Source organism: Solea senegalensis, unplaced genomic scaffold, assembly GCF_019176455.1.
Source record: "Solea senegalensis isolate Sse05_10M unplaced genomic scaffold, IFAPA_SoseM_1 scf7180000013032, whole genome shotgun sequence".
NCBI lineage: Eukaryota > Metazoa > Chordata > Actinopteri > Pleuronectiformes > Soleidae > Solea > Solea senegalensis.
In genome coordinates, this window is record NW_025320745.1 from 97,757 (window position 1) to 119,458 (window position 21,702).

The window sequence follows — 21,702 nt, forward strand, 5'->3', positions numbered from 1 at the left end:
CCGCCAGGCAGGCAGGCAGGCCCAGTCCAAAAATGCATGAGCCAGTTGTTCTCTCCTGTGTGATTATTTAGTTACATCCCAAAACTCAATAAAAGGGACCAAAAACAGAAACAACACCAGATATAAATTAGACGTCAGCCTGTTAGGTCATTATGGGCAGTGGTGGAATATACTGTAGCTCAGTGCCTGCTCATCATTTCTTTACTAAACTAAACATTATTACACCCAACCTTTTTGTTTTGAGACAGCTGACACTCATCTGATTGTTTGTGGTGCTTTCCTCTCTAATATCTCTTAATGGCCACTTTATTAGGTACAGAGGACACCTAATAAAGTGGCAGGAGCGGCACCTCCTTGTCTATTGCTGCTGCCACTTCATCTTGTGGCATCATCAAAGCATTTCTGCCTGCATGGAGACCTGTCCCTCACTGGATAATGTCTCTGATAGAGATGGTTATTTCTGAACATCCCAGCAGATCAGCAGGTTCTGAAATACTCCAACCAAATACACGAAAATCACCTTTCCTGTCCACTCTGATGCTCGCTTTGAACTTCAGCAGGTTGTCTTGTGCAGGCCTACATGCTAAAGGCAATGAGTTGCTACCGTTTGATCGATTGATTAGATATTTTTTTATAAGCAGTTGAACACATGGACCTTATAATGTCAATAACTGAACTGAGCAGGTGAAAATTGTAATGCGTCATAAAAAAAGATAGAAAGAAAGATTAGAAACAAGTCTAATTTCAGTTTCTGTAGAGTTGATTTATTCCTCCTCTCAACACCATAAGAAACACATCCACTATAAGTATAAGAGTCACTGTGGCATTTTTTACATAGTGTTTTCTGCTTTTCCTGACATGAAATCGAGAATAGACTATTTTCACGTGGTCATATTAATGGTCTACGTTCTGATGTCTGTTTCCCAGCTGTGACAATAGGTGTTCTCCTGGGTGGCATTCTCACCATAGTGGCTAAACCACAAACCCTTGTAAAACAAAGGACGTCTGTAATTAAGTGCCAATCTACGTCGCTTATTTTCCCCCGCTTGAGTTTTGAGAGTGTATATGATAGCATGACCTGTTTAATACGTTGTACAGTCGCAGCAGTGGAGTGGACGAGTTTCTGATGAGACACGATATTCTCTGTACCTCAAGTGGGCTGTAAAAAAGCTATTATCGCCAATATCATCAAAAGGCTCTTACAGTTGATGGTCTTTTGATGGACTATTCTTAGCTGCTCTCTAAGAGACGGCACATGATCTCAACAGGGAATCTGAAGCGATAAACACATTTGAAATGAATATTCAGCGTCTGATATCATTGATTAGATGTCCAGGTTTTTTTACAGTGTATGAAGTACTGACAAGAAGTTAGTACAGACTGTGTTAAACATGCTCCCGACACCTGTTTCATACAAAGATGCTCACTCTCACTGAAAACTGATTTTAGCTGCAAAAGGCTCACTTAATAAATATCTTTACCATTTTATTTTGCTGTAATACAACCATCAAGTGGACCTGCCCGGGGTGTACCCCACCTAGCTGAGACTGGCACAGCGGATAAAGCCACTCCCTGCACCAAAGTCCACAGAGAAAAACAGTGATTTTACATCATGGCACACAGGGCATAATGATCCTCTGCTGCCTCCATCATTAAGTTTAAATCTGAGTTTTTGTGACTTCAGTGTTTGAAAAGTGTTCTGATTTGAACAAGTGACATATATTTAGCAAAGAAGGCAGCAGGAGAAGATGAGCAGCTCCTGTGTCCGTACAAGCTGAAAAACACTGATTTTCTATATGGACTTTGGTGCATGAGTGTACTGTGTTAAAGCACTTTACAACCTTCAGTCCTCATTCGGCAGCGGCAGTGTCAAAAGCAGGGAACACATTGTTAAGATACTGTAGGCCTAGATTTTATTAGTTTGTTTTTTCTTGTGATCCCCGCCGGGCAGCTATGTTTTCAGTGACAGCAAGCGTCCCAGTCTCAAACTGGTTTCAAGCAGTTGGTGCTTAAAACGCGTCAGTATCTCGTACAACCACACTTCTAAAAAGCCTAAACTACCCCCATAAAATAATGTTTGTCTTACGTAGTGGCAGCATTCCAACAATTTCCTCCTACCATCACGTGTGAAGGAAAAAGGCACACGTTAAAGGTCAAGCATGTTACCTAAGTGGGACTTTTAACAATATAATTGCTTCATTGGTCTGCTGTTCAGTGTCATGATGCTCATTAGAGGTAATTTCACTCAGGTGTTTCCAAACCACATTATGATTCACTGAGGTTTACATTGTTAAATGGATTTAAATTTCATTTAGCAGAGCATGTTTTACAGTCTCCACTCTGACTGTCTCTCTTTTTCCATTTTATTTGAGGCATTATATTTAAACTGCATTACTCACTTAACCCACATTACCTTGTCACTTGTTTTTCAAAAAGCAAAACAGAGAGATGTTTCATGTGAAAGGTAAAAAAAAAGAGGCTTTTTTTGGAAGAAAACAAAACAGTGGAGGAGTCATCAGAGCATTTCTGCCTTGATAAATTGACAAGCGCCTATCCTCTAATTTGTTGCAGGCAGAATGACAGGACCACGCCCCAGAGTGTAAAATTAGAATTCATAATTAGTGTGTTGTGGGAAATAGAAGAGTCAGACCGGTGCAGATTACACTCTTTTGGTTGTCACAGGACCATGAAAGACAAGAGTCACATGTGTAGGCATGCAGTTCTGTAAAAGTCATGTTGAACGTGTTACTTTATGCTCTGCATTTTTCCCAAAACGAAACAAAACAAAAAACAAAGGCGGAGGGAAAAAAATACACCGATGCCAAAGCAATTAAAATTTGAAGAAATCTACATAACTGTGTGACAATCTTATAAATTTCCGCTCCCCATGTGCTGTGAAATATTCACAGATGTCGAGTTTTGTGAATCTTCAAGCGCAAGCGTTGAATTAAAAGGTTGAATCCAACAATGGAGACGTAGATGATACAGTTATTTTCCACGAGGAGGATATAGCGATCTGTATTCTCATCCACAAAGTTGCTAAGACACTTTTCGCCGTCTTTGTAAATGAATGAATAAATAAAGAGTGACAACATTCTATCTCGAACTGGCTCATGTGCCAGTGCAGCTGGGAGAGCGTGCTCATGCACACGTGTGTTTACATTAAATCATTGCAGAAATATGACCGTGGAAGCGTGTGGTCCGAAGCATCGCTTACTGTGTAGACGTTGGCCTAAGTAGCAGGAGTCAGTCGTCTGGTTTACTCTCTACATGATGAAGGTTCCTGCATGCTCTTAGCTACATAAACAGACCCGACAATGTTGAGTGAATATTAATTTCTTTCATTCATTTTCAGTTCTGGGAAGGGAAATTATAAAATTATCCCCATTGTAATTTATTTGCTTGTCAAGGTATGAAAATAAACAGCATCACAGTGCATGGTAGGCTGAGCCAGGAGCTAATTGACTTCTCCTAGCAAAGGGACTGGAACATGGTTCTATGAAGTGAAAGTGTCTATATTAGAGCCATGTTTCTTTGTAACAAGAAGAGGAAACGAACAAAGAAACACAGGTGTAACAACCTCTCAGTTCAGTCCACGTAAGTCAGGACAGTGTATCAGTGAACCAGCATACATCCTTAAACTGACAAGGTTAAATGAAACCTATCAGCAGGGCAGCAATTGCGCTTGTAACAGTAAGGCTGAGGTGCGGCGAGCAGGGCACCTAACCCCCGGTTGCTCCCTGGGTGCAGCTGGTGTGTGTGTTCACTTCTCGTGTGTAATAAAGATGACGTCAAATTCACTGTCACTGTGTGTGCAGAAATGACTAACTGTAATCTATCAGATTATTTACACCTGAGTGAGTTTCCTGTGTAGGTTCATTAATGAATGTTTGGTTTCATGTGAGTGTGTATTGTTTTGTTGCCTTTCATGGTGCTACAGCGATCATAGACGACAACTTATTCCACATTGTGATGGCTATTTATATCACATGCATGGCATCTGTTGTGAGTTTTTGTTTAACCAAATAAACACTTGTAGTCTGCCTGCTAGAGCACAATTCATTTGTGTACAGCGACAAGGTTGTTTACCATTACGGCTCTTTAAAGCAGAGCATAACCTGGCTTTATTTGTTCTCTTGTGAAGTGTTGGATGGTGTATCTGTCAATCAATCCATGTTTATTTATATGGCACTACAATTTTTGCAAAGTAGAAAAAATAGAAAGAATAAAAAAAACTCAATCAACACATCAAATACACAATAAAACAGCAAAGTAAAACAAAAACATAAGAAGCAATACAATCAGAAAATGTACAATTAATAACAAAGGAACTGCTACTAAACATTAAAAGCCATATAGATCACAAATAGGGGGTCGCCTATCTTGACCTGGTGACAGCCTGTAGTCGCTGACCTGAAGAGCGTAAAACCCTGTTATTTCCACGTTATGATAAAATCTCTGCCAAATAAGGTGGAGCAAGATCATTAATGGCTTTAAAAGCAATTCTAAAATGAACCAGCAGCCAATGAAGTTGATATAAAACAGGTGTGATGTGTTTGCACCTCGGGGTGAACCAGCTTAAAGTGTGAAAGGGAAGACTGGCAAAGACCAACATGAAGAGCGTTACGATAGTCGAGCCCTGAGCTAATAAAAACATGGATTTCTGTTCCAAATCTTGCCAGTTAAGAAAGGACTTTACTTTGGCTAAAAGGCAAAGGTTAAAAAAAAAGAAACTTCTTTTAACAACAGAGTCAATGTGTTTATGAAATCTAAGGTCGCTGTCAGGTATCATCACTGATTTTTTTTTTTTTACAGCTGGACTGAAATATTCAGATCAGCACTAACACTTGAAATGGAGACATTGCATGATTTTTCTACTCATCTAACTGTCAGTAATGCGTCATGTCAACACTTGATGGTCTTGATGACACTCAAAGCTACAGTTTTGACTTTCACCCATTCACTCACACATTCATACAGCACATCCGTCATACCCATTCACGCTCTGAGCAACATGGGGTTAAATGTCTTGCCCAAGGACACATCGGCATGTAGCCCAGCGAGTTTGAAAGACGCCTAGCTAGATATGTAGCGATCAGAGGTTAGCAAAGTAGCGTCTTTTATGGCTAACAACGTAGCAAGAGTTGCTAACATTGAGAAGGTGATGGTGACATGATGCTAACCATGTCTGTAAATATTGGGTGTGCTTTATCTGAAATAAAAATATCCATCAGTAACGGGGAGAACGTCCTTGTCACACCTTGTCGCCATGTAGTTTTTTTTGTTGTTTTTTTCCACATGTCACATTGTGTGACGCTTGTGTCTCAGTATCTGCTGCATGCAATGCGAACAAAAACAAAAAAGAACAAAAATTTCAAAATGAGAGACATGTCTTGTAGTATCTTCAATTTTTCGTGCATTATTTATTTCATTTGCATCAAACCAACTTGTTTGTGTGTCTGAGCACGAGCAGATAAGGCAACAAAACACAAACCATAAGAAATGCATGGTGACTGTTAAGCCTGATACTGGCAAGAAGAATCCGAAGAGCGGTCCCATCTGTCAGACGGGGCGGTGCTTCTGTCAACAGTGCTGCGTCTCAATGTGTTGTGCACGTACTGATTAACAGTAATGACTCAACTCATCAGCTGTTAAGTTTCCTCTGTGTGTGATAAAACAGCTGCATTCACGATAAATGTCTCTCCCACTTGTTGAGTCATCGTGACAAATTCAAAACGTCAGGACTGCACTCAAATAAAGGAAGTGAAACTGAACAGCTCTGTTGCTCTTTACCCCTTTTGGATAATGTCTGGGCTCACAGATGTTACTGAACGATACAGGTGATGCAGTTCAAGCTGCTGCTGTTCAAGTCCATGCTCAGTCATTTACATCTGAAACCTCCATTATAATCCACAACACATTTCAGCAGCCAAATATCAGGGAATCTGACATTTACCTCGACGTTTTAACCAATTTTTATATAATACAGTAATGGTCACATTTAATGACTCAGATGTGAAACTACAGGATAGATTCACTGTCAAAGCCAAAGTATTGCACAACTTCACTATTTTCATACTGCTGTAAGGGAGGAAGGAATAATTATTTGGAAATAAAGTTTCTGGAAAAACGCTTCTGCACAAATCTGTAAAAGTGAAAATTGAGACACCCTGGTATTTGTGTAATGAAATTGATCTGAAACTGATCGGTCAATTGCCAGGTTTGTCATGATTATTGATTCATTTATCATTGGATATTTTTCACAAGGCGCCATTATAAGACAAACTTGTCTTATCCACCAATTGGCTCTTTAAGCTAAAAGTGTTACTGATCACATTAACGATGACAGTGAACCAGCATGTGAACTCACCTGTGATTTTTATTGACCTGTCAAAACGACAGGAGTTCTAGTTCTAGTCGTTTAATCTAAGATGGTGAATTTAAATACCATAAGAGTATTCATTCCATTGGATTAGAGTAGATTTCAGAACTGATTTAGTGGTAACGCTAATGGCCTTTTCCAGACTAGGCTTCTGGCAACAGTACTGCAGTTTATACGTTGTCTCTATACTCCTTCTACTTCCAGGTCAAAGATCGGGGAAGATCGTGTGACTCCAGTCCGACTAAGGGTGCTTTCACACCGGAGATGTTTGGTCTGCTTTAAACGCACCAGAGGTCATTTCCTCGTATAGTCTGCTCAGTTTGGGCAGGTGTAAAAGCTCATCCGAACCCTGGTGCAGAACAAACAAGCAAACTCTGGTCCGCCTGAAAACGTGGGTCTTGGTTCGTTTGCAAGTGAACCCTGGTGTGGTTCGCTTACAGTGGGAAATGCAAACAGACTATCCAGCGAACCAAAGAGAGGAAGTGAGGGTAGCTCGCTGCGTCGCCTGCTGCTCATACGGGGAAACTTCTTGTGTAAAACCAATTAAGTTTGAACACCAAAACAAAAACAGAAAATCACCAAAGTAAAAAAAGAAACCCCAACACTGCATACATTTGGTGTTGCTCCATTGTTTGTTTTCGTGGTGAACAAGCCGGTAGATGCTCCGTCGTGGCCAATCAATGAGCGGGGTTTTCTTCTTCCTCATGCATTTTTTCTTTCCTGGTCAGTGCTCATATCGGGAAATACGGCCCCAAAAGGACCAGCTTTAGGCCTTAGACAACTACGTGACGTTGTCTAGGCGGTTTGGTCTGCTTATAAAAGTGCAGTGTAGAAGTGAACCAAACCAAATTAAGGTGTGCCCAATAGAACTTCCCTATGCGTATACATGCAGGAGTAGTCAGACTATGAATCGCATTATCCAGGTATGCTAGTCTTAATAAGACTAGCTTAATTTTAACATCTAGGACTTTTAACATCTATTATCTATTTTCCTGTCAAACTGTTGAACTCGCTTGTTTTTTTTTGTTTTGTTTAGAGTAGTAGAATTCACTTCTGAAATATTTTTGTTTTCGGGCATAACCTGTTTGCAGTCGGCTCGCTTTACTAGCACAATGTTGCTGTTGCCTACATGTGTTTTGCTATAAAATGAATCATCTCTGGTGTTCTGCACAGGAATGTCACCCGGTGACACGAGGCATTGTGTGAACTCATTTGACAATAGTTTGAAAGTAACAGATATTATTCGCTGTGAAGCACTTTGTGATTTTCATGTGAAAAGTGCGTCTCTATCCTCTTAAAGACACATTTTTACATGCATGCTCTTCCAGGACTGGGTGTCTGAATTATGATGTCATTTCTTTATCGTGTCTCTGATCTTTTTTTTGATCTGCTCTTCTGATTATTATTATTATTATTATTATTATTGTTATTGATTGATTGATTAATAAACTAAAGGATAGCAGATGAGCCCTGCAGTCATCCACTCTCCATTGCATGAACTTCTCTCTGGGCTCCTTTGAAGTTGCTGGTGAGAGGGAGGGAGGGTGAAAGGGAGGGAGGAATGTTTTTTTTTTTCTTTTTTCAGGGGAAGGCGGGATCTTGTGACTCACTAGCAACTTCCTCAGTAGTAGGACAAAAGTAGCCGGCAAGCTGCATCACTCTTCGGCACAGAGGCTTGACTTGAGTGGAGTGAGAAGACAGAATAAGTTTCACGCTGCTGAGGAGTGGAAGTAAAGGACCTGCACACTGATCCTAGTCCTGTCTGCTCACACACACACACACAGACAGACAGAGGGAGGCGAGTTACCACTGTCAACTTGCAAAAGGTGTCTCCAGACTTCACTCTTTATTCCTGGTAGGACTCAACTTTTCCTTTTTTTTCTTTTTTCCGTCTTTCTTTTGTTAATGTTGAGTATTCAGTTCCTTTGCCTCATTTAGACTTTCAGAAAACAATGAAAATACTCTTTTTGGTGTCAAATATTAGGACCTTACTTGTATAAGTGTATTTATAGAGTTTATTATAGAGGTTCTCAAATGAATATGAATGACATACTATTATCTTGAAACGTTGTGATTACCAGCAATAGGCTATAAAAGTGTTTGACTCTATAATTAGTGGAAATGACAGTCTTTGGTGACACAGTGTTTTCTTTGGCCAGAGTATAACAAAAGGAGCAGCAAATAAGAAGTGAGCTTTTAATATTATTATTATTTATATGTCAAAATAATAATTATTATTGATTTTTGTACATGTCAAGTAAGTAAGAACAGCAGAGTTGAGCTAAAAAAAAGGGGATTAGACAAGGAAAAAACAATAAGAAAAAGGACAAATAATGAATTAAAATAGTTAATACATTTAGACTGCTTAAAAGATTGAAAGCAAAATCAAAAAAGGGGAAGAGCTAATGATGGATGGGCGACTATTCCACAGCAGAGACAGTCCTGTCACCTTTAAGTGCGAGAAGGAGACTGACAGTGTCTCCACTGGGATTACAGATATTTACAAGAGTCATTATGAATGTAGCCTAATATTTAGTCTATACATTTTATTTAGTGACTTTTTACTGTACAGTCTGAGTGGGAAAGCGGGCGTGGACTTGACAATACGACCAGCCTTAATATTTCACAACTTAGTTAAACACGCTGTCTGGACAGACGTCTCAAATGTAAGACAGGAACCACTTCCTGTAAAAAGTGAGGGGGTCTAATGGGTGTGTGTGTGTGTGTGTGTATTCCTGCTTTTCATTTTTCTCTTCCGCTCTAATCACATCCTTACACCTTCACCCCATGGTCCAGTCGTATTGTGGTGGACACACATACAATAAGCAAATAATTGTGTGAGCCACTGAAGTGTGCGCAGGAAGGATTAAAAGAACAGTTGTGTCACAGAAGCTCCCAGCTGAGCAGTGAGTGAAGGCCTCACAGACCAAAGTCCCTCGGGGGGAATCTTGTCTCTCTTTTTTTCCACCAGGAAGCGGGAGATGGTGCGTTTGTGGTTTGGGTTTGTTTTGTTTTGGGTGTGCATCCTGTCGTCACTGCATGTGCGGAATAGTAGTAGCGTTGGCGTCATGACGGTTGATAGGTGTTTCACCTGTTGTGTCATCATGGGCACAGTGGGAACAATGGGTTTTGCCCATAAGGGGAAAAAAAAGCTCACTGACATAAACTCTATGTTTTCTCAGGAATATTGAATTATACTTTTTGACAAATGAGGCTGAAGAATGAAGATGTTGCTGTTCTCTGTGGCTGACAGTTGGATAACACCACAACTATACCCATATATAGATAACCCACAAGAATGATGCAGCTTTATGTGTCTTTCTTCAAAATACGATACTGCTTTTCTACCTTTGTTGTCATTTAAGATTTTTTTTTTAGAAACAACCTCGTTATTCTAGTGTGTAGTAGTAGTTGGCAGGGTGGAAAAAAATCAATGTTTACTTCATAAACAACGTAGTCAATATATGATTTTATAGTGCATCTTTACAAAAAGCGTGTAAAAGTGTTATAAAAAGTGTGAGGCTGCAACTTTCCAGTCATTCCATTAAATAAGATTGTTGTATTTTATTTTAAAATGGTCTCAAAAAATATGTATCCAGGTAAAAATACAAAAAAAAAAAAAGTTTAGATTTGGAGCCAGTTTAAGAGTTTAAAGCATATTTTTACAATGATTCCAATTATAAGTTATTTTTGGTTCTGGATAATCATGGCATAGATGTTTCATATAGTCCAAGGCATTGACTCAAACCATTCCTTGGATTTGTGTTATCATTTAAGCCTTGGGTCTCAGACGTTCCCAGATCTTGTTGTTTCTCCAGTCATGACGTAATGACGCGTCTCTGCCCTCTGATGTTTCTGTTCTTCTGGTTTTGCACCAGTCACGCAACAGAAATTCAATATTTGTTGTGAATCCTGCAGATAATTAGCTGTTCTCCTCACACAGGAGGTGTGGATTATACAGGCTTGCTTGATGTACCGTGAGCTGACACAGTACATCAAGCTGCCATTTAATGTCCCGTCCAACTGATTTCAGACATTTGCATTTGCTCCTGCAGGTCATGTACACTAAATACACATAATCATATAATTATATAAGCCTTGATTTCTAACAGGTTTGATTTAGATTAAACAATTATTGCCGCTGTGTAATTGTCTTATATTTTTCCAGTTAGAAAGGGTCACTATGCTGTATATTGTTAAAATGTGAAGCATGATGCAAAACCTTCATGTGTTTGTCATTTCAAAGACGTGGTGGTTTCTTCAACTTCAACAAAGATGATTTTTTTTTCAAGGCATGATAATTGTCACGATCAACTTTTAACATTTGCCCCAGCACCTGTTTTCTGGCTGTTGTGACATAAATGACATTTTTGAGGGATTTGTTCAATGTGCTTTTACTCACTCACAATCTTTTCTTTTTTTAGTTTGACACAGAACAAGAAATAATCAGCTAGCAGCTAAACACCAGTCATTCTGGTCCATTTAGCCTCTTGGAAGCTTTTCATGACTGTGCCCGCGGGCTGTATAATGTATTTGTTTGCTTTCATGCTCTTCCGCTCTCCCTCTCTGTTTCATTGACCATGGTCACATTCTTCAGAGGTCTCAGTGGCGGTTGGACCCCGGCCAGTTCCAAACTGCAGTGGGACAACAACCAAATGACTTGGGACTAGTTGTGGCTGGTTTTATGGGTTGGCATGGCCTGAAACCACGGCAGTGATAATGATGGAGAATTGACGGTCAAGTGGTTGCAGGTGGTTAGGGAGCAGAAATTAGAATTACATTGTGCCGTGAGTTGTTTTCTTTTGACATTATGCAGCTGTCTGGCTGCATTTAAGCATTTAAGCCAAATGTAAACCAAAAAGGTTTACATGGATAGAGATGTTTATATTACAGTTCTTCACCTTTTTGTTTGCAACACAGTTGGTTAAACCACCTGTGGTCAAATTCCAAAAGGAAAAGCATGGCACCAATGAGTTGACATGTGAGAGACAGCTCGTAGCTTTCATTTGCAGCCTGGTTGCAGGTGACTTCAAATTGCAAATCTAAATATCTGCACTGCACCTGTACATTGTAGACTACCATCATGGCACTTGCTGCTGTATCGATTCAGTACCATCTAAGGTAATACATGCATCAGTGAGGTACGCCTCACAATATTCTGCTGGGTTGGTCTATGTCTCACTACAGCCCAAACACACTCGCTGTGTCGGCGCCACAAAGCACAGAACTTTGCAGTTCACTTGGTGACATGCTCCTTTTTGTGGTCCAAGAAGGGACAACGAAGACGAAAGACATGCATGACGTCATACACAGAGGTTGTTGTTGGTACCCACGCATGTACAACCCATTGCTCAACGAATACAACGTCATAGAAAAAGCATTTGACCAGAACTGGAATGAGAGATCTTGACATGGACGCTGATTTAAGTATCAATAGTGGAAGCCATGTACATGGTATGGTTCACACTTTCTTTTTATATTTATCATAAATAATAAATACAACCCAATTCAACTTTTAAACAACTATGTTGAGAAGGGAAACTGGTGCCAACCCTCGTACACGTCTTTGAGCTGTGTCAGTGAAATAACCTCTGATTCCCATCATTCAGATTGCATTTTTATTTCATTGTATGTGTCTTCATGTCTGGACATGGTCAGTCGGTTTGTGGGGACACGTGTCTGGCAGCAGGAGTGTGTCTGCATTCCCTGAGAAGAGGGGGAGGTAGGTGACCTCAGGTTTCCTTCATAGTGACGGCCAGGTGCTATGGTGTTATTGTGAGGGGTGCAGGACTTCCTCCCTGAATGCTTTGTTGGTAAATGTCTGAAACGTGATCCTTTGAGCTTGGGCCCCTATGGGAGGTAGTATGCCCCCCACACACACACACACACACTTCAACACAGTCCAGTCATCCTGCCTTAGTCTCATTCCCTCATTCCGTCTCTTCCCTCTTTCATTACACGCGCTGCCACACTGTTCACTCTACACGAGACTTCATTTAAGGAGAATATAAACTTTATATAGGCAGCTAAGGAGTGCATAAGGTAACAAACGTGGTACTAATGGGGTAATTACATTCCTCGAGGGATACAATTACAGGCCTATACCTAGCACTTACCTGCTACTCTCAAAGGAAATGCTGTTTTCAAAGGAAATACCAAATTGTGAGGACAGACTTGCAGATTCCTCATAACTAAACACTTATTAGTTTAATACAAACTAATTATAGGCTCTGAATGAATAAGTCTATATGTTCCGCCTCACTTCACTTTCACCTGAAGTGCATAGTCATGCCTGGCCTCTCCACTCTGTTAAGCCGCTTTCACACTGACATTAGCGGGTATCCCTGGAATTTGTAAACCTGAGTGAACCTGCAAAAATAAGGCGATTAGCATCATTCCTATTACCAGTGGCTCTTCTGCCCTGTTGTGTCTTTTGACCCCAGGATCACCAGTGCATTAAATGTGATGTCACAAGTGTCCAGATGAACAGAGCTGAGTGACAATGTTAAATATGTTAATATTTTGTATGTTCTTGGTTCTTTCCTAAACTCTGATGATTTTAAGGCACTGATTAAATAAAACAAAATGAATGACACAATATTGAGCATTCATGGCTAATGGCTATGCTAACAGTTGGAAGATGAATGCACATCGCATTCTTTGCATCAGGTGACACGTGAATTTGCATTCCTGTCAAAAATAAAACAGATAGAGAGAAATGAATTAATATATTCACCTTGCGTGTATGGTGGAGTCATTTGATCCAGGAGATTAAAAAAAAAATCCATTTAATCCAGGGATTAAGCAGGTTTTTTGATCAGTGGGAAGTATTAGTTACCTCCTCTGTACCTTGTGTACCTTATCAGTGTTTATGTCACACTTTGTACCAGCCAGGTGTTGTTTGGGTGCCTGAATCCTGACGATTCATTGCCGCATCATCACATTTGGCTAAGTTGTGAATTTATGCTGAGGAGACGCGTGAGTCAAGCCATGACTGTTTCCCTGCACCCTTGCCTGAGGGGAGGAGGGCAAGGTTCATACTGCAACAGAGGTGTGTGGCACGTACAATTCCCAGGACTTGATGAATGGAATGTTATGATGAAAACTGTGCCATCATGTGGTGCAGCTGCCTGGTTTGTGTTTGGGAACAGGATCCCAGATAGACCTGTCTGTGTTTACTCGAAACGCCCTCACCTCTGCCATGGGTGGAAATGTTCTTGCCCAAAAATCTCCAGCATTGCTTAATCCTGCTCATTGCGCAGTACATTGGCACCCCTGAACAGATGCTGTCATGAGAAAACAGTATTTATTCAAACGAAACAAATGTCACAAAAGTCCATTGACAACTGGTATTTTGTCTTTCACAGCCAAGCAGCAGGGAGAAAGGGGAACTGAGAAGAAAGCACAAGCTTCAAATCAGTGGACAAATTACAGTGGTGATGTGATGTTGTGTATAATAAATACATGTAACTAATAGTTATGTTGGGCTGGGGCTAATGGCTAAATTGAAGGATAACCTATAGTTAATGGAGACACTTGAGGAGAAGAATGTTGGGTGAAGGGAATTTCATTACATGAGGTAATAGGATGTTATTTCACTCTAATAGATCTTTGTGAAACGAGAGCCAGGACTCATAATCCACACTTTAACACCACGTCCTCGTATCTAGTGATCTTTGGATATTATTGTTACTGAGGGAATCACTGGGCCACTGACCTACAATTATCATTGCTTCCAACAGAAGTAAATAATAATTTGCATAATGTGCTTTTCTCGAGCTGAGATTGCCAAAGCGACCCTCATGTGCGGGATAAAGTGATAGAAGATGGATGGATGGATGCTTTTCCCTGTTGAGAGTTTAAATACCCTACCAGCCTTGGTATCTTTAAATTAAAATCTAAGAAATTATAGAATAACCTATTGTAGTATGCAGTAAGCCAGCAGCAGCCATCTGTCATCTGTTTCATGTCCACTGAAGCAACACAGACGTCATCCTTCCCGTCGGTTGTTCTTCCACACTGGCTTAATTGGGCAATAATTTGAGACCACGTGGCATGCAGCTCCTTTACCAGGCAATGATAATCAGCAGGCCTCAAATAAGGCAACAAAGCCTGAGGCTCAAAATGTCACCTTTCAAAACACTATATATCCCAGAAGGAGTGGGCCATTAACAAAGTATTTCCTCACAACAGATGTCTTGAAAAGGTAATTAAACCATGGCACTGGCACTGTGAGTTGTTTATTTCACCACAACACTACTGTATCCCCACCTTCACCCACGGCTGCTGTGGTGGTTGTGTCTTTATATGGCGAGTAGCTTTAGTTTGCCACAATGCCAACTGCATTAGTGATGATTGTTTCCCAAACACTTAATAAGGCTGTATCCCACAGATGCAATGAATGAACCCAGACTGTGACATCATGCTAGAGGAAGTGTAGTCATGAGAGTGTGGGTGTATGAAGTGGGTGCACTGGGGTTCTTTTTATTTGAATTGGCAGAAAAGCTCTAGCTTGTATGGATAAGCAGATATGATTTTCTCACTGAAGAGGCTGACAGAAAATCAAAAGTAAAATCCTGTAAACCCTAAATATGATGCTTAAAATCATAATAGGGGTTTGCATGTTCTCCCTCTGTGTGTGTGTGTGGGTTTTCTCCAGGTTCTCCAGTTTCCTCCCACATGTCCAAAAAACACGCAGAGGTTTAATTGGACACTCTACAATTGCCCGTAGGTGTGAGAGTGAATGGTTGTTCAATTCTATATGTTGGCCCCTGCAACCCTCATGTGGAGGATAAAGCGGTAGACAATGGATAGATAGATAAATAGATATCCATAAAGTCTCTTTACAATTTAAAAAAATATTACAAAGGCAGTTGATCCTAACCAGATTTGATCTTAACCAGATTTGCTTTATTGTAATCAGTGGTTGTTTTTTTTACGTCATTTAATACACCTATATATGAGCACCATTAGTTGCACGAAGCATATCAAGACGGTACTCGAGTTCTTGCCATGTTCGCTGTAGCATAGCCTCATCAATGGTGGCAATGGCATCAGAAATCTTTTGCTTTAAGTCAGTAATGTCCCGTATCTTTGTTTGATACACGATGTCTTTAACATGACCCCACAGAAAGAAGTCTCACACGATCCATGTTTTCCTCAGATGTTCTTGGTCGCCCACTCCTCCCTTTATCCAACACTGTCGCCATCATTTTCTTGTGATTACAATGGATAAAATCTGGTTAAGATATCTTATCAATTGTCTTTGTAATACATTTTTTAAATTGTAAAGAGCCACCCTGTATTAGCATGGGCAACATGCTGTAAAGAGACATGTCTGCCGCCACCGTCACATGACCGTCACATGACCAGGACATGAGGGCCGTAAATCTATAGAAATGGCTGCTTATGGCTAGACAGTAAATACACGAGCACAAACGTCTAATTAACAGCTAAGTTGTACAAAAGAGGTTAAAGACTGATATCAGTATCAATAGGAATGTGTGGTTGTGATATTACTATCTGTATCGGTATCAGTATTGGACACAGAAAATGGTGCTGAGACATCTTGTTGCGCAACTGTCTCTCAGGGACGAGCCAGAAGGAGCTGAGTTGTTGGACTGCATGAAGAGCTGTTACTTGTTCCGATAAGATGTATATTATCTTGTCTTTGATAAATACGGGAATGTTTATTTGAGGAGCAGCTGTGAGTGAGAGCATTCCCCCATGAAAGTAAACACAGTTGAAAATGTGCATGCTGCATGATGAAACTAGCGAGTGATCAAGAATGCGACTCCTTTACCAAGATGTTGTACACCTCTCCAAAACACACACACACACACACACACACATGCATGCACACTGTATTTTTCCTCACTAGTATTTCCACACATACACTGTCACTCTCTATGTTGGAGAGACAATAGAGGAGACAGGCTGAGACAAGCCAGACTACGTGCACTGAGGTGTGGATTTATGTCAGTCACTAGCCCATAAATTCAATTAGGTGCAAATATTGCACCCTTTTAAAGTGACAGAACATAAGCCCTCACTCACTGGCAAAGTTCTGGCATGTTCCTGTTCCTGAACTAAATGTTCACGCTGAAAATAAATCGGCATGGAACCTAAAAAGTACTTTTTTTTAGGGCAAACTGTTACGTCACCAGTGGACGTGTCAGTGTGAGCTGGAGACGAGAGGAAGAAGGAAGGAATACTCACCAGTGTTAAGGCAAAGGAAACTAAGAAAATGCAGAAGTACCTAAAGGTCAAAGAATGTTTGGTGGTGATTTGGTCATCCCACATTCTTTTCACTTTCAGTTTATGGTGAAGGACAGTTCTGCTTAACTTAACCATGTGAAGGTTTCCTAATGGAACGAGAGCCCTGAATAGGAACCGTGCTAGCTTGCTGGTGTGAATGCACAAACAGAAGTGTGCGCTTAGCACTGCTTGTTCTTTGGCACTCATCTTTAAAAATGTATCTTGGCCTCCTTTGCTACCCTGTCTTGTCTCACCTTCATGGGATGCTGACCATTCCTTATACTGTATGTTGCATTGGAGGAGCCATAAATGGCAGAAAGTGTCCTTGATGTGGCTATAAAAGGATGTCAGCCCCTCAATGACAGGATCACAGTTATTTACAACAGAGATGAGCAACAGAAACTTGAGGAACAATTTATTGGCGAAGAGAGTTAGGCGAAAGAATGAGATTGCGAGGGAGAGAGGAGTGGCCTGACTGCGCCATCATTGCCTGTGGGTCCATCTGTCAACGGGCTGTCACAGAAAGGCATAATCGAAGATAAACGCAAGTTCCTGCTGTGTATAGTTTACTCAGTGTGCACAACCTTTCCATCTTGGAAAAGTTTGTATCACTAGGCAGAAATTCCAGCAACTATTTAACCTTATCGCAACAAATGCACACATGAGCAGGAACATGTTGTGACGCTCCCAAAGGCGTCCGTCATCTGCTCTCATTCACCTTTATGTAATTAAAGTTCTTGAAACTGGTGCAGTGAGACCATAGCAGCGAAGCACTGCTTTGTTTGACACAACCAGCAGATCATACTGAGCTCAGGATGTTTGTAGTAGTCGGACATAATTCAGTCCAGAGGGAGATCAGAGCCTTTCCACTCATCACAATTACCAAATGAGTCACAGACCTCCTGAAGAGTTGGGTACAAAGAAATCAAATCAAATCAAACAATGGCATACATGTGTACCTGAGAGTGGATCTGCTATAAAGTAGCAAAGTGTATGGAAAGCAAGAGAGTGAGACTACGTCAGCCCTGCAGCAAGTCACAATGAGTCAGGAGTCAGAGCCAAAAACTGACTGACGTTTACACTTTTCATGAGTTCACAGACAAAAGGGTTTCGAAAGGGATTCAAAATAAAAAAAGGAGGCAGATGTCACGCCCCATGTCATGCCACAAAAAATGTCCATGTCAGATCGAAACATTGAATACACTCATAAAGTAAATGTGTAGACTCATTTTTGGACTTTGTATTCAGTCACCTTTCTATCAATTACCTTGTTATTTAAAGTGCTAATGCAACATTTGGTCAAATGGAAAATATGTGTAGCAGGGCCTGAAAGTTTGAGGCATAAGAGTTCAATTAGCTTTTTCACTATCTTGATTTTTGTGTGAGTGGAAATCCTGACTTTCAAAATTGCATTATCTTCTGGAACCTCAGCAAAAACATGGTCAGATATTCTGCTACGACGACGCGCTGTAAACAACACATTTGTGATGATGCATTTGCATAAGCATAAGCAGCCATTTCAAAAACACAACATTAGGCAACAAGAATCGGATAAAATCAGATAAAATAAAAAATCCTGCTGCTGCTTTTTAATTATGTTTGTACAGTCTGTGAAGCATGTATGTGAAAATTGGGGTTTTGGTTTGTATCAATTGTTAAGGTTTTCCTTTTCTAATATCCAATCATCAATACTCAGACTGGCTCTATAAAAATCTCTCTTTTACCAAATTATTAAAAAAACAACTTGAAAATGAAATATGAAAATATATAGTGATATTATCTGTTTACTTTAGTGTTGTTTTACCCTCAGAAGTTCTGTAGATTTTTTTTAGGGGCCTTAAACCCCTGAACTTTGTGAATCTCTGATGTGGTGTATATGTCTCGGGCATTCAGTCAAATCACCTGACCACATGAGCAGCAGCAAACTGGTAATGTAACACTTCTCTGGCATAAATCCACATCTAGGTGCAATATCAGTAGAGATAAACTGTTAGAAGGTGACATCACAGTGAACACAAGCTGCTAAAAAGGGCAGTAGGCTGCTGTAAGGCCACGGCTGTCCTGGTGCGGTGTGCTGTGTGTGGGTTTGCCTTTGAAAACAATCCTAAAACTATACTTTTAAATAATCTAAATACTCCCCTGCAAACTAAATGCCAGGAATCTTCAGTATGAATCTGTTAAACCGTTTAATCCGTGCTGCAAATATCTTCAATAAAGTCTTGTTGATAACAAATGGATTCAACTGAAATGCTCGACCTCTTATATCTTGAAACAGAATGACACATGTGACAGATAATGACACTGAATCTGAAATGGACTGTCTGTTTTTCGTAAACCTGTACTTGGCTCGCAGAAAAATAGGCCAGAGGCTGATTCCCAAAAAGAACGACAGCAGGCAGTGTGGCTGCTCTAATCTGTCATCATGTGATCCTCAGTGAAAAGCAGGACCTCCTGCAATGCAAGATGCTGCTAATGCATCCAGTGTGGCCCCGGCCTAGGACAGAAAACCTGAGTCCAGGACCAGGGGCCACATTCTTTGGAGGCTGCATTTGAAGGCTGATTGCATCATAGCACTGTGATTAAGTGCTCCAATTTCAAAGGCTCCTTTAAATGTGGCCGACAAATGCATTCTTTCATCCCAGAGCAAAGAGAACCAGCCTCAAAAAAACACACTGCCCTAAAACTTTAATTTTTGTTAAAATATCTGATGATAGTGATCTGCACTGTGTCCAGCTGCGACTCTGATGCTTGGTGACAGCAGCAAAGGCGAGACAAGCTGATGATGCAATGGGAAAATTCTCCGTTGGCTCATTTCATCTCATTTCAGTGCGGCAGCTGTGGTTGAAAGACATTTTCAGGTAGCATTTCAATACACGAGAGGTGGAGATTTTGTAATATTATGATGCCAAATGATAATTAAAGCTAGAATGGAGGGAAGAACAGCACGAGCAACACATGCAAAAAGTAAGATAGGTGTTCAGATTTCACTGGACGCTGCTAAAGAAAGTTTACATTGTGTTTACGCCTTCCCTTCTCAAGAATCTGGCAAACATCACTGAGTTGTTTTCTTCTTTACTTCTCCCGAGGTCCACCATACGTTTGCAATTCTGTCATCGCTTTAATGGGCCTAAACATTCAACTTCAAACAGAACCACATCTAGTTTTGGCATTGGAAATTAGATCAATGGGTAAAATGGGGGCCAGACGGTGAGCAAAGCACAGCAGAGAGCCAATGACACAAGCACCATGACTTCACTGTGGAAGTATTCAAACCCCCCCCTTTAAAAAAAACCCTAAAAAACCCATCCCTCATCCCACTGCACACTTTCTCAGCAGTGGTGAGTGGAAACTGTTTAAGTTTTAATGGATACTGAAGACTGAATGGAAGGAAATGCATCCTATAGTATGAGAAACCCTGTGTAATGATGGTCATTGGTCATTTGCTGTGTCATGCTCGTGGTGGTGGGTCAGAGGAGTTTTAAGCCGTGTTTCCACCAAGTGTAACGGTTCGGTTTGGGGACCCTACATATTTTTTTGTATGTGTTTCCATTAGGAATAGTACCAACATATCCAGCCCCAGTCGTGCCATTCTTTGGCACCCTTCCCTTTGGAAACCAGAGCAAAATGGTACGATGGTACCGAAGCGACCTTGGGTTTCGTGAAAGGCGCTTTATAAATCGAAGTCATTATTATTATTCATTATTACGATACAGTCAGGGTGGAGCTAGACTGGCTGTACCGATGACAGTCAGCTGATTGGGCGACAGAAAAATGTCATGCCCTTGCATTCGGTGTACATATCCCATGGAAGTTGAGGCTGGATGTCCTTCCATTGTTGGGGGACATTGCGCCACATAGCCATCAGACACAGCCCACGCCCTGCCTAACAAGTAAAGGTACTGTTCTCAGCTGAAACGCAAGCCTGACCCAGAGCTTTACCATTCCAAACTGTACTGTACCAAACGGAACCATATCTTGATGGAAACACAGCGTACCTTTCAAACGACTCGTCTGTTTTGATCTGTCCAATATTCAAGCCAGAGTTTCAGTTAGGTAGATGTGTGACATACTCTACATTCACACGTCTCTTGATCGTTGACAAGGCCATGTAGCCACGAAGGCGACCATGTGCCTTCCACTAGCTTCTCAATTTGTGTGTGCCTTTTTTGTCTTCCCACATCCTCTAAAGCCAAAAAGGTGTCTCTATAGAAAAGAGGGAGCAGGATAAAAGCAGAGCGAGGTCAAAACGGAGTCTGATGAGGAATTGTGGTTAATAGATTGAAGGCGATATAGGCAGGTCTGCTCGGGGAAGCAACATAATTCAACCATGCTATCAGTGTTTACCAAAGCACCTGTTTTCACGTCGTCGCTCCATTTAACAACCGCCGCCGTGCCTTTGCATGTTATCACTGATAATGAATTAGGTGGAGAAGATGAATGGTGTTTTGCATGGCTGCATGATAAAGAGATTCCCGTGTGTGTGACACTGTGAGATAAGGACCTGACGGATTGCAGGTCTCTTCTGGCAAAGTCAAGAAACAAGCTCTAGGATTTCTGAACTTGCAGTGAACATCAGATAAATCCTCTGAGATTCATTGACTCCCAAAAGGAGAATTGCTTTCTTTTATCAAACTAATTGGGTATAGGTCATTACATGTTTACATCGAGCACTACCACTCCACTGCTCTCATGTTCCTCTGCTATGATTGATTTATCATAATCTGCTCAATACGACGTCACCGCACAATCAGATTCGACTGTCATGGCATGTTTGGATGCAAAATCTCAAAACATCAATGACAGGACACAAAGGCACAAGGACTGAACTTAGACTAGAGGACAGCGGAAAATGGGAGATAATGTTAGATGATGGTGAATGACCGGGAAACGTGCAGCGATGTGGTTGGAGGCAGTTTTGGACGCATGGCAACATGATTTATGGACACCTTTGAAGTGAGCTCATTCCAGCCACAAGGCCTGCCTGCAGCATCTCAGGGCTGGGACATTCTCCCTGCGGTATGGTGAGGAGGATAAATGACCTTTAGGTCACAAAGCTCCACTCA

At 40.9% G+C, this 21,702-nt stretch overlaps 1 protein-coding gene across 1 annotated transcript in view; it reads left to right on the top strand.

Annotated features, from left to right (window-relative positions):
- Positions 1–8,019: 8,019 nt before the first annotated feature.
- The window catches only part of fhl3a (four and a half LIM domains 3a), a 37,997-nt gene continuing 24,314 nt past the window's right edge, over positions 8,020–21,702 (top strand). The window contains exon 1 of the mRNA XM_044015196.1: positions 8,020–8,237. The gene's annotated coding sequence lies outside the window, so the exon portion shown is untranslated. The remainder of the gene's footprint in view (positions 8,238–21,702) is intronic.